Source organism: Hemibagrus wyckioides, linkage group LG19 (assembly GCF_019097595.1).
Source record: "Hemibagrus wyckioides isolate EC202008001 linkage group LG19, SWU_Hwy_1.0, whole genome shotgun sequence".
NCBI classification, from domain to species: domain Eukaryota; kingdom Metazoa; phylum Chordata; class Actinopteri; order Siluriformes; family Bagridae; genus Hemibagrus; species Hemibagrus wyckioides.
The window spans coordinates 17,986,367-18,000,972 of NC_080728.1; the positions used below are offsets into that span (position 1 = coordinate 17,986,367).

At 40.8% G+C, this 14,606-nt stretch overlaps 1 protein-coding gene and 1 long non-coding RNA gene across 2 annotated transcripts in view; one reads left to right on the forward strand and one right to left on the reverse strand.

Moving 5' to 3' along the window:
- plxna4 (plexin A4) overlaps positions 1 to 12,993 on the reverse strand; it is a 318,824-nt gene extending 305,831 nt beyond the window's left edge. The window contains exon 1 of the mRNA XM_058416905.1: positions 12,313 to 12,993. The gene's annotated coding sequence lies outside the window, so the exon portion shown is untranslated. The remainder of the gene's footprint in view (positions 1 to 12,312) is intronic.
- LOC131369976 (uncharacterized) lies at positions 11,508 to 14,290 on the forward strand. The gene is made up of 2 exons (XR_009207360.1): positions 11,508 to 12,183; positions 13,549 to 14,290. It is a non-coding gene; the product is annotated as an uncharacterized LOC131369976 (long non-coding RNA).
- The last annotated feature ends 316 nt before the right edge of the window (positions 14,291 to 14,606 follow it).

Consider the following 14,606-nt stretch of genomic DNA (forward strand, 5'->3'; position numbering starts at 1 on the left):
ACATAATTTAATCCCTGTACGGCTAAAAACATCGTTTCAAACTGATTTGAAACCAAAATTCAAGCCTACAAAAATGCTGAGGATAAATTAAAGAAGACAAGAACACTTCATTTACAGAATTACTGTGTTTTACAGATTGTAATTTTTATCACAAGCAAAAAAAAATAATGGCTAAGCAGTGTAGGATAGGATGTTATATAAATATTATAGCTGTTATATAAGATTATCACCTCATACTTAAAATCAGGGGACCAGGTGGTTTTTTTTTGTTGTTTATTTTATTTTTTATTTATATATATATATATTTTTTTAATATTTTCTGGGTTTTTTTAACAATTTTTGTAGATATATTCTAACATTACATGCATATATATTTTTTTCCTTTATTTTTAAACATAAATTCTAAAAGAATTTAATTTCCTTTTTTTCATTTTGCAAAAAAACAAATAATGGTAAAATGAAAATATTTTCAAAATATTATTGTTATTTATTTATTTATTTATTTATTTTTATTGTCTTTTTTCAGTCTTTGTCTTGCTATAGGATACATCCACATTTCATTTTAATTCTTTTTTTTTAATCATAAATAAATAAATTTTAAATATTTTTTTCTGCCAATTTGGCTTTTATATATTTGCCATATCGCACTATATATTCATATTTTTCTTGGTACATTGGGGGCACAAACTTTTACACATCTGAAATTATTTACATTTAGATTCATTTATTTTCAAAAACAAAGGTGGAGGGCTACAAACCTTTGCACTCGGCAGTATGGGAACAATGAGCTTGTTTGTTTTGTTTTGTTTTGTTTTTAGAATCTGGTTGCAAGAAGAGACTCACAGATTCACCCAGATGACGAATGACTACCTCAGCGTTAACCAGCGAGGGCATGGAGAGAAAAGGAAATGAAGGAGAGCGAGAACAGAATGGAAATACGCTTTTCCAAAGGTCACGACACTATTGCTGATGACAAAAAAATCTCATCGGATATCAGGACGAACAGGTGATGAAACAAATAACGGTGTTAAGCAAGCAGCACCTCAAAGGTCAGTCACTGTCCCCCATGCGCTAGCCACTCATTATCTCAGAGCGGGAACATCACCATGAAAACACCACACAGATTAAATACAGCCTCACACAACTGTATTTAAATGTTTACAACTTAACCTATGTAACTGCGCTAAATATCCACAACACCCAGGTACAACTGTGGCATTTCACACACTGTGACACATCTATTGGGTGAGTAAACATTCTCCTCAAAGGAGTCATTCATAAGGCTTTATAACACCTACGTATGCCATTCATAACTACTCATAATAAGTGTAAGTATGTCATCAGCGGCCATACAGATTGCTTCCAATACTTTTTTTAATATCAAGTTGACACAACACCTAAGTCAAGTGACGTAGGTTGACTGTTATAACAACCGACTTTGCACCTTAGTGCACTCTTACGTCTTAGTGTATGTCAGTTACATTACACAGATTTGATTGCAGTGTCAGAGAAACTATGCATGGCTTTGTCGTAATAAGGTTATAAGTGTTAATAAGCATCTTATAAGCAGGAAAAAAGAAATGGACATTATGTACGGTCTTTAAGGGCAGTGAAATCTTTAAAACAATGTTTTTCATTCCAGTGTGACTATAAAGTAAGTCAGTCTGCATAGTGACATAACTTATAACTTGACACAAAAATATTAAATAGAGATCTTTGTGTTTGTGCCAGTTGCTATGAATGACTTATGTAGGTGTTATGCAATGTTACACCCACAACCCTTAATTACAGTCTTACCCATAACTCTTATTGCTGTTGTGTACCTAATACATATAAATGTAAGTTACTAATTAAAGGCCAATGTTCTTGCAGGTTTATGCAAGTTGCTATGAATGACTTATGTAGGTGTTATGCAATGTTACACCCACAACCCTTAATTACAGTCTTACCCATAACTCTTATTGCTGTTGCGTACCTAATACATATAAATGTAATAGTTACTAATTAAAGGCCAATGTTCTTGCAGGTTTATGCAAGTTGCTATGAATGACTTATGTATGTGTTATGCAGTATTATAACCACAACCTTTAACTACAGTGTTACCCATATTTGTTATTGCTGTTGCACACATATTGCTTCTAAATGTCATATGTTCTTACTAACTGAAGGTTAATGTTCTGGCAGGTTCATGGCAGTTGCTATGAATGACTTACGTAGGTGTTATGTAGTGTTATAACCACAACCATTAAGAACAGTGTTATCCAAAATGGTTATTGCTCTCACACACATATTGCTTGTAATAATACTTCTAAATATAATATGTACTTACTAACTAAAGGTTAATGTTCTTGCAGGTTTATGCCAGTTGCTATGAATGACTTACGTAGGTATTATGCAGTGCTATAATAACTTAACCCTTAAGTACAGTGTTACCCATATTTGTTATTGCTGTTGCACACATATTGCTTTTAAATCTAATATCTTCTATCTAACTAAAGGTTAATGTTATTGCAGGTTTATGCCAGTTGCTATGAATGGCTTATGTAGGTATTATGCAGTGCTATAACCACAACCCCTAAGTACAGTGTTACCAAAATTTGTTATTGCTGTTGCACACATATTGCTTCTAAATGCCATATGTACTTACTAACTAAAGGATAATGCTCTTGCAGGTTTATGCCAGTTGCTACGAATGACTTATGTAGTTGTTATGCAGTGTTATAACCACAACCCTTAAGTACATTGTTACCCACATTTGTTATTGCTGTTGCACACATATTAATTGTAAATGTCATATGTACTTACTAACTAAAGGTTTATGTTCTGGCGGGTTTATGCCAGTTGCTATGAATGACTTATGTAGGTGTTATGCAGTGTTATAACCACAACTCTTAACTACAGTGTTACCCATATTTGTTATTGCTGTTGCACACATATTACTTGTAAATGTAATATGTAAATGTAATAACAGTTTTTAACTTGTAAAACTGCTATCTTTTGCAACATCCATGCTGATATAATAATCATAATGATGCACTGTGCAGCACAAGCTGGAGCGAAACTGCCAGAAACCGCCCCGAGGCGCACAGTTAGGGTCATATTAGGGTTGTTGCTGACAGACAGAACACAGTGGACTCCTTGACAAGACCTGAGCGTGTGTGTGATGATGAAATGACTTGTACTGCTAATAAATCCTGCCAGCATTAATCCTAGCTGTGTGTACGTCTACGCAGTCACCTCTTATACCACTTTGGCATTACCTGGCTCTCAAACATGCCAAGTACTTGCTCTAACGGTTGCATGTCAGCTGGGTCATTAATACATCTCTGATATATTTCCATGCTAGAAAAGCAGGAGGTTGGATCTGATGGCTTCACGCCGTCACAATTTCCTCAGGCAGAGGTTGTCTTGGCTGAGCGCCAGCTCCCTTCTCCTCCTCCAGGAGCATGGGAAGAACGATAGCACTCCATTCTCTTTTCTATTTACCTTCTTTCCTCGCTCTGTTTGTCAGAGCCCTGTGGTGTAAACAAAGAAGCCTGTTTTCCAGCCGTTTCGGAATAGGGAACGTGGGGTTCTTGTAGGGCTGTGGATAATGTGGATATAATCCATTTCTCTCCTTCTGTCCTTCGTTTCTCCCACTCTCTCTCCCTCTCTCTCCCACCACAGTTTGCCAGGTGGTTCAATTCTGTTTCCTACACACATTCACCTGATCGCGTTTCTCTCTTCTGAGCCAATCCTACCCTCAGGCTCTCCAGTGGTGGGTTTGGCCAGGGCTCTTGGAAAGATCACACCTCCGTCCTCGAGGGACGAGGAACGGAAATAAGTACAGACAAACTCAGCGAAGGTCGCTGAACATTTGACATTCTCTTGAAATCTGAGTGTGTCAGTAAAGGAATTCATTTTGGATTTGGTAAATGTGAGTATTTGATTCAAATGGAATCAATTGCAGGAAAAATGGTTTAATATATCGAATCATATGAACTGTGAAGTCATTCGTTCGTCAGTAACCGCTTTATCCTGGCTCGGGTCACGGTGAATACGGAGCCTGTCCTGGGAATACTAGGAGCAAAGCAGCTACCCCAGGAATACTAGGAGAAAACCAGGAATACGCCCTGGAGGAAACCCGTTTTTTTTGGGAGGAGGAAGATAACCAAAGCCAACTTGTCTTTGAAACTTATAATCAACTTTATAATTATAATGTTTCAGAGATGTTCAAGCAAGCCAAAAAAAAAAAAACAGGTTCCTTGGGGTTCCTTGGGGCACTATATAGAACCCTCAAGGAGCAATGAAGCTTTTACATTAAACCGGTCCTACTGTATAACTGAAAGAATGAGTAAGGGTGCCATTACTTTTAAGAATTGTATATCTATTTAGATAACGCTGTGAGGTGTTTAGGAATTTTAAAAAAAGATCTAAATTGTCTACATTTGTATATGTAATAAAGAACCATCCAACTTGGATACAAAGAACCCTGAGCTCTTCCTTTTAGGTTCTCCACAGAACCGTTCCTTTGATGAGAGTATAATCTGAAGGACAAACAGATTTCTTTCAAGAGTGAAGCATTCTAGCTTGTTAAATAGGATCGAAATTGGGCCCGTTTGAAAGGTAACCCGTCCCCCTTAACCTACGCTTGATGATTCATTCAAGCCTGAACATTTAAAGGTGGATTTCAATCAGTTTTATGAGAGCCTAACCTCCTGCTCATTCAGGTGTGCCCTGCAAAATGACAGTAGCTTGTCAAGCGTGTCCAATGGAAGCTGGAAGGAGGGAGAAAAGGCTCTTATCTGGAAGCCAGTGTGAGGATTCAACATGTCTGGCATATGCAGCAATATGACAGCTGTGATTATCTCACGACATGGCTGCTGAAATTCCTCTGAATCACTGGCGTATGATACTGTTCACAATTACTGACTGAAAAAGACTGATGTGTTTTTGTCTACCTCGGAACATGTGAAAGCACGTTTTCTCACAGTAGGGGAGGCCACTTATGTTAGTCAAGTTGCGATCATGATTGGGCCAATTAGACCAGGTTGATGTCATTGGCACTCTTGTCATTGGCGATACTTCATTTGCGGATAAAAACATAATCTGTCCTGGACTGACCATTGGGTCCCAAGAGTAGGAGGAGGAGGTAGATGGAGAGGGGGGGATCTGGAAGGGGTAATAGCACTAATAGGCTATGTTTCCATAGAAACACCATTCAATGTGAATTTAGCAAAAAGGACTGAAGCTTGATATTATGACGAAAATGTCTAAGGTGTTGTATAAGGTGCAAGAAACACAGACACTCGATATCTGCTTTTGAAATCCAGCAAGAATTCTAGAAATATCCATAGACTCAAAAATAAAAGTGCCAGGAAGAACCAAAAGGGGGTTTTATGCATTCACACTACAGAAGAACCTTTTTTTTTTGGTTCCTCAAAGAACCTTTCGGTAAATAGTTCTTAGAGAAAACTTTTTTCTTTGTGCTATAAACTACATTTTTTGTAGTCTAAAGAACATTCTTCCACTACAACGAACCTTCTGTGTAATGCAAACGTGCCATGGTTCTTCATAGAACCTCACACACCCTGACAAAGAACCCATTCATGAACCTTTTTTAAGAGAGTGTGTTCATAAGTTCTTCCACGACGCACAGTGATGCAGCGGTTGGTGTTACCACCAAAGGTTCCCGGGTCGGCCCGACGTTCCGGAGTCTGGGATCCGATTTTAAAAGAGAAAAAAATGCTAGAACCCTTAACCAGTCGAGGAACTCTGGAGAAATGCTTTGCTGAGACACCTATTGATTTCAAAAGTTAGTTGCCTCAGTGTGTGTATTTATTTCTTTAAATTAAGAAATAATGTTGGGATTTAATTCCAGCGAGTCACAATGCCTCACAGCTCCAACATTCCCGGTTCAATCCCGTGTAAAACTCATATACGAAGAATTTTCCGGTTTCGGTCCCGCAACCCAAAAAAATGCCAGTATGCTAAATCACCTTGAATAAGCACAGGAAGTATTCTACAATATCCTGGGAGTATTCCCACCTCACAGCCAGTATTCCGGTGATTGGCTCTAGATCCACCACAAATCCGGAAAACATTTCAACTCAGACATTTCCCTTCATTGCTAAAATCAGGTATCAGACCTACAGCTCTGGACCAGTGCAGCACTTTTGCCTGCCACGAGCCTCCAAATGATTTCATGCGTCTGAAAGAAAACTCATTAATTACTTGTCACGCACGGTTCGGATCAGACAAACATAAAAGCCGGCTCGCTGGGATGTTTACTCCGATGTGGTTTTCTGGGATTTATCAATGTGACGATCAGAGAGGCTGGACAGGACAGAGCTACACTTCAGTGGAAAGAAGACGAGGACAACTGTCCGGCTTTCTTCTCGATGCGTCGGAAAAGTTATTAGGTTATTATGACAATAACACAATTACTCAGAAACACAGTGACAAGATCATACACACAACCAGTGTATACCTATTCACCTCATACCTTACATGTACACACACACACACACACACACACACAAAGGACTAGCAAATGACATCCTGATGCTGTCCTGACTGTCTTGAAAGAATTAAACACACTGCTGCAATACACACACACACACTACTGAAACTCATATGCGGCTCATATGTTTTATAAAGCAAAGGGAAGAAGTGAACAGGACACTGTTCAACAAGACAAGGTCCAACCAAGAACAAACAGAACATGTGTGTAATCACACACACACACACCTGACCTGATAAAAGGCAAAATGTCAATAATAGACAAAAATCTCAGATGTTCCTAACCTTGATATAAAAACCATGATGTAATCACATGCACACATATACTTACACACACACACACACACACACACACACACACACTTATACGTTCATAAAATTGATATAAAAACCAAGATGTAAAACCACACATACACACACACACACACACACACATACCTGACCAGACAAAATGTCCCCAACCTACATTTATATTCCTAACCTACATATGAAAACCAAGATGTAAAACCACACACACACACACACACAAACCTGACCAGACAAAATGCCCCCCCACACACACACACTCACACACCTGACCAGACAAAATGCCCAAACCTTTCAGATATTCCTAACCTTGATATAACAACCAAGATGTTAAACAACACACACACACATACACACACTAATCGGATACCCTTGTGTTGTTGTAGCAACATCATCATAACAACTGCACTGTTTCATTTGACAGAACACACACACACTTCACCAGCGCTGTAGAAAGGAACGATCTAGCAGTTTCTCATTAAATACAAGATTACTACATTGATTTTCCTTCCACGCGTCCTCCTGTCAGTGCGTTTTTTTGCGAAAGCTTCTTAGGTAGAACACATATCTGGTCAGAGCCGCTTTTCAGTTCCGCTACAATTACATTTCAACACGTCTCTGTTTGTTTACTCATCAAACTGGCATCCACTCGGGAAACGCTGTCTGCTCCACAATTATTGGCACCCTTGCTAAACAGGGTTAGAAGAGAACAGACGCTTATGAATAAATGTCTGTAGATATCTGAATATCACGCTGACAAATATGACAGAAACCTTTTTTAAAAAAAGATCGAACAAATCCACGTGTCATAATTATTGGCGCCCCTAATACACGCCGCTTTAGATCTCCTAGAAAGGATGACGAGATTGAAGAATACATGGAGACGGTTCTGGGAGGACGCTTCGACACGGAACGTCTCTCCGGAGCTTCATATGTTCAGGAGGAATGGGATGGCCGTGTCAAAATCTGTGGTCACTGAACCGTAGGGAAAAAAATTGAGGAAAAGTTTTTTTTTTTTCACAGATGAAAATGACATGAGGATGAGGATGAGGATGAAGTACATGAGCCAGGAGCTTTAAAATTCTCCCCTCATCCTCATCTTCATTGTAGTACTTGGGGAAATTCTTCCTCTTCTTGTTCTTGTTCATCTACTTTTTCTTCTTCTTCTTCTTATGTACATAAAAGTCCCATTAGTTGTAGCCTCCACTATAATTTTTCCTTATAAGGACATTTTAACCTAGATATTCCACATAGAGCTTTGGTAGCTCAAGTGGTTAAGGCTCTGGGTCACTGACCAGAAGATTGGGGTTCAAGCCCCAGCACTGCCAAGCTGCTACCATTGGGCCACTGAGCAAGGCTCTTAACCCGCTCTGCTCCAGGGGTGCTGCATCATGGCTGACACTGTGCTCTGACCCCAACCCCCAAGGATGGGATATGAGAAGAAAGAATTTCACTGTGCTGTAATGTTTGTTACAAATAAAATCTAAGTATTTATATACAATTAATGACTGAATCAACACTTAATTAGTTTTCTAAATCTCATATAACTACACAACAAGATGCTCAAATCTTATAAACAATTTTCTCTGTACATGAGATGTCGTTAAGTGGTGGACCGTAAACCTCATACAGACCCATCAAAGTACTTCAGAGGAACAAACCCTTTTTAAAAATACTGCCTCACGTCCAATCAGTGTAGAGTATGAGTGGTGTAAATCATGTAAACATGAACCAGCACAGCTAAGCTGCTTTAGCAGATCCTCTGTAAGGCTTTATTTAAACATGAGTGTTTATGGAAATGATTCAGCTCAAGGTTGGACATTGGACCGGAGCGTAGCTACAGGCCTGGAGATGTTAATTCAGTAAGCTTCAGATTCATTCTGTTACACTTTCTGATCTGATTAGTGACATGATTAGGTATTTAGGATGTTTTAAGATGACAGGACAGAGAAGTGTGTTTAAGTAATCCAATATTTCAAATATACACCGATCAGGCATAACATTATGAGCAGTGAGAGGTGAAGTGAATAAGACTGATGATCTCCTCATCATGGCACCTGTTAGTGGGTGGGATATATTAGAGGCAGCAGGTGAACATTTTGTCCTCAAAGTTGATGTGTTAGAAGCAGGAAAAATGGACAAGCGTAAGGATTTGAGTGAGTTTGATGAAGGGCCAAATTGTGATGGCTAGACCCCTGGATCAGAGCATCTCCAAAACTGCAGCTCTTGTGGGGTGTTCCCAGTCTGCAGTGGTCAGTATCTATCAAAAGTGGACCAAGGAAGGAACAGTGGTGAACCGGTGACAGGGTCATGGGCGGTCAAGGCTCATTGATGCACATGTGGAGCGAAGGCTGGCCCGTGTGATCCGATCCAACAGACGAGCTACTGTTGCTCAGATTGCTGAAGAAGTTAATGCTGGTTCTGATAGAAAGCTGTCAGAATACACAGTGCAGGACGGGTCAGGGCTGTTTTAGCAGCAAAAGGGAGGCCAACACAATATTAGGCAGGTGGTCATAATGTTATGCCTGATCGGTATATACATAGTATACCTGTGCTATTGACTAATCTCACACACACTCAGGGATGCCACCAAAATTATTCAAGACCAGACCAGGCAAGGCCACACTTTCCAAAAAAAAAAAAAACTCAACATCATATGACAACTTGGTAAAGCTGTTAAATCAAATGCTCTCCCTGTGTGTGTGTGTGTGTGTGTGTGTGCGTGTGTGTGTGTGAGGTGCCCAGTGTCTGGATGGAGAGCGACAGTCTCTCATGTCATCACACACCGAAAGCTAATGCTGTAATGATTAGCCTTTAGAGAGTCAGTGATAGGCTTCATGATTAGGCTACAGATGCACAAGCACATTTGTGCATGGATTAAGCCAGGGCACATGAAATAAAATCTGCTTCTCTCTCTGTTTTATGCACACACACACACACACACACACACAAAGAAAGGAAGGAAGGAAGCAGCAGCAGCTTACAGTCACAGCTGATCTGCCAGAGTGCTTCAGTTTACAGCATATTATACCACTCACAGGTGAGTGTCTAAGTCTCTCTCAATCACACACACACACACACACACACTGCATGCACAGCAGCACATTCTCAGAACCAATTACTTTACTTTCCAATGTCAACACCAGACATTTAACGATGTGTTAAAAGCGACTAGGAGTGAGCAGTCAAGCCAGTTCCAGTCACCCAAACCAGAGGCAGAGTTCAACTCCAGTATAAACCCCCCAAAAAATAAAAAATAATAATAAAAAAACATCTCAGGCTCTTATTGATTTATATAGTTGGGATTCTCATGAATGAATCACGTGTATGAATTATGACCAGTCTGTAAGCCTTATACTGCAGATTCAGAGCGCAGGTCTACACCATAACCAGAGAGAATATATGAATCAGAGAGAACAAGGAGAACATCATGAATATAATCATATAATACATATTTAATCAGCGGTACTGCTCTGATTTATTAAAGCATGCTGCTTGTTGGGGTGAAATATTCATCTTGACGTATGTATAGATGATATAAGGTTGGCGTTATTTTAAAGAGCACTATACATCAGCTGGGACTGGTCTTCAAAATCCTCAGGAAAAGGATCCAGGGATCTTGAGGAATCTAAATACAGATTCGGCGTCTTATATGTTTATAATAATGGATGTGTAAGCTGATATTTTAGCCACACACACACGCACGCACTCACACCAGTGATGCGGTTTTGCCCATGATTGCGAATGGATTCCTTTTGACTCGTTCAAAAGGAATCGATTCGTCGAGAGAATCGATCGTAGAGTTAGCGGGCATCATTTCGGCTGCGTCCCAAACCGCATGCTACTGTAGCTTACTAAATAGTGCGTGAGAAAAGCACGCCACCTTCGGGAACTAGAGAGCAGAGATGAGTCCGGGATAGATAGATAGATAGATAGATAGATAGATAGATAGATAGATAGATAGATAGATAGATAGATAGATAGATAGATAGAGTGTCGCAAACGTTTAACAAAGAGCTTGCGTAATTACGCATAATGACACATAATTGCGCGCGACGCATAACAACCATATGAATATTCATTCCCATTCACTCACATCCGTGCAAGAAGCGTGCCTGTGATGACCACACTACCCAAAACCCACACAAATTCTACACTAATTCTACACAAACACCCATTTCCAGCTATTTCATGTGGTTTTCCGTGTTAATGTCAGCACACAGAGCTTACACTGCATGACTTTTTAACTTTCCAGACCACTGCAGGATTGCCGACTCGAACCCATAACAGGGCAGGAAAATAAAAAGCCCGACTGCACTTGCTGTGAGCGTTGTAAAGGTTCACTCCCCTCCTCGCGCGCAAAGTGCCGATTTAAAGCTGCGCACTAAAAATCCCCAGTTTGAATTTCACACACAGACTGTGTGATTAAACAAACACTGTAGGAGTTAGTTCAACACTGCAGGTGTTTAATCCGGGCTGGGCTTTTTTACATTTTAGTCATTTGTATTTGTATTTTCTCTGCTGTGGTCGCTACACCTCATCGCGCTCCATGCTGTGCGCGGAAACTCGCGTTTCCCCGCCAGCGCCAAAGCGCGTCTATACAAGAGCGCATGGGTTGAAATAAATAAATATATAAATAAATAAATCCATGGAAGCACATTTTAACCCTCTAACTTCACACACACGCGCGCGCACACGCCATGACGTGATTATTTCCTGTCTCATATCGCATTGCATTGCTCAAGCTGGACCGAATGAATCAGTATTGAATTAACTCGCGGTCAGAATGAATCGAATTTTTTTTTTTTGCTTTATTATTTATTTATTTGCATCTAGAGCTCGGCGTGAGATATTTTACTCCTGATGTACACGGTGATATCATCAGCCTGGAGAAGATGGTTGAATCCGAAGAGCCGATGTGTTTAGCACGGACGAACTTCTGCACCGTTCCTCCTCGCGCCAGGCTGAGCGTGTTCACGTCGCGCGTGTGAAGTATGAAGAAGAGTGTCATGCCTCTCTAAAATGCCGCATCGGTGCTAAAAGGTGAGGACCATCTTCTCCGATTCAACTCCGCAACGCCGAGGCTTCCACAGCAGAGAAATCCTGCCATCACGCGCATCACCGCATTACCGAAGTTACACTCGAGGAACGCGCGTTTTCCCGTGCACGCGTAATAACGACGACGATTTCGCATTCAAATCACCAACGCTTCGTGAAAACAGTGATCAAGCAGGCAGCGGATGAAGCATGTGTGTGTGTGGATGTATGTCAGTGTGTGTGTCCTCTTTCTCTCTCTCTCTCTCTCTATCTCTCTCTCTCAGGGCGCGGATGGTGCAGTGCTCTCCCGCAGCGCTCCCCGCATGCACAGCCGCACAGGTAAAAATATATATATATACATATACATATACATATATATCTATATAAATAAATAACAACAACCTGCCCTAATAGAGCGTAGAGATGATGTAAAGAATGGGTAAGGTGTGTATATCCTTGCTCGCTTACCTGTGCTGCGGGTTTGGACTTCACCACCACCAGCACCTCCGCCGCCGCCGCAGTCGCGTGCACGCTGCGGATAGATACAGATACACACAGAGAGAGGCACAGACGCACCGCAAACTCCGCGTGACACTTTTCTTCTTGGTCGAGATCTGGATTTGGGTGATGATTTCGCAAAAGCAAAAGCAAAGCAATTCCACAAATGTCACGGATTTCAAAATTTCACATCCCAGGCGTTTTAAATTCCGCGTGAGTGCAAGGCGTCCACTCGGCGTTCCCGCAGCAACTTTTCTATTTATTTTTTTTTAAGCCACACTCTTGCTGCTGATGAGTGCCATCGCAGATCCGTGTAGGGTTTAGAGAAATGGCCGCGTCCGGAAACTCCGACGTGTCTCTCTCTCTCTCTTTCTCTCTCTCACTCTCTGTCTCTCCCTCACTCTCTGTCTCTCTCTCTCTCTGAGCTCCACGGGAAAACACACATATACACGCGCACACACACACGCACGCACACTCACTCACACGGACACTGCTGCGCAAATCCGCGAGACACACCGAAGAGAGGAGAGAGGAGAGACGAGCGCGTGCGTCTTTCCAGAGTTTGCCGTTTGGCGGCTGACTCCAAAGTGACCGGCGAATGCTCTCCACTCAAACACCCTCCTCCCCCTTCCTCTCCTCCTCCTCCTCCTCCTCCTCGGGACTTGGTGTGTGTGTGTGTGTGTGTGTGTGTGTGTCGCCGCTGATTGGCCTAATTGTATAAGACTTGAGCGCGCGTGTATTACCGCGGAGGCTCACCGGTTTGTCAGCGTCTATGTGTGTGTATGTGTGCGTGTATGACGCGCTCGTGCTCCTCGAACGGATTTCTGGGGGATGCCGAGAAACGGGATGACAGTTGACTTTAATGGCAAGGGAGGAAAAAAGGAAAGAAAAAAAAACTGTGTGTGTGTGTGTGTGTGTGTTGGGGGGGGGGTCTGAATATCTCATGTGCGGAGATTAGTGTGTGAATAATAGACGTGTCGACGACGTGTTAAGGAGATTATCTCGTGACAAAAATGCATCATTATTTTATTCATCAGATCATCTGGCTAATAATAATAATAATGATAATGATAATGATAATAATGATAATTATAATTTCTTACACATTTCCTACTCATATCTTGTTGCTACCATTCAGTTTTGTTTGTTTGTTTGTTTGTTTGTTTGGCTGGTTGGTAAGTTGGTTACCCACTTTATCCTGCTCAGGGTCGTGGTGGATCCCGGGGACTCTGGGCATGAGATAGGAATACACCTGACCCTGGATGAGACAGCAGTTCATCTCAGGATACAGTGATACACACACACACACACACACACACATTCACAACTTGAGACAATTTATCTTCACCAATTCAACTTCTGGCATGTTTTCTCCTGCTGGTAGGAAACCGGAGAACCCAGAGGGAACCCATGGGGAGAGAAGTGACACTGGGAGGCACAGAGCTGAGACACATCTCCTTTTAATTATTTGTTTGTTTTTTATTGATTATATTGATACTGATGTTATATTGATACTGTTACATTTATATGTATTTGATGTATGAATTTTATGTATTATATATGTAATAATAATAATAATAATAATTCCTCCAATTATTTATTTATTTTATATTTAATTTTATTTAATTTCATTTCGTTTTAATTAATTATTATTTTTTTTAAATAGGGAGGCTATTTCTATATTTATAATGATGGTAGACAAAGGTGGCGATCAGTGCAAAAGTTTGTACCCCCCGTCATTTCTGTGTAAGAACAGAAGAAAAATGCAGCCCAGCAACATCTGGCCTGTAATCCATGTAAGATTAAATCAGCAGAAAAAGTGCTGAGACCCTCTCTGTCTCCAGAAAAGGAGTGGGAACTTGAAAAGACGGTTTTAATGAGTATTTTATTTTATTCAGCCTTTTGTTTCTACATCTGTAGAGACACATTAAATGGTTGTTTGGTGTCAGTTTCTTTGTCGTATTCATATTTTTTTGTCCCCAGGGTGTGAAAAGCCTTGTACACAGCTTCATTTAAAGTGCAAGCGCTTTCTTCTCATGCCAAAGCATTCTTACATTCTTGCATCACAGCGCCACCTGCAGGCCGGAAACATATCGCATTTAATTCCCTGTAGACCTCCGGGAGGTGAAGAGAGAGAGAGAGAGAGAGAGAGAGAGAGAGAATAGAAAGAGAAATCTAACCGAAAGAATGACAACAAAGAGAAAGTGAGAAAGAAAGAAAAGGACTGACTAAAAGAAGAGAATAAACAGGGAGAGAGAGAGAGA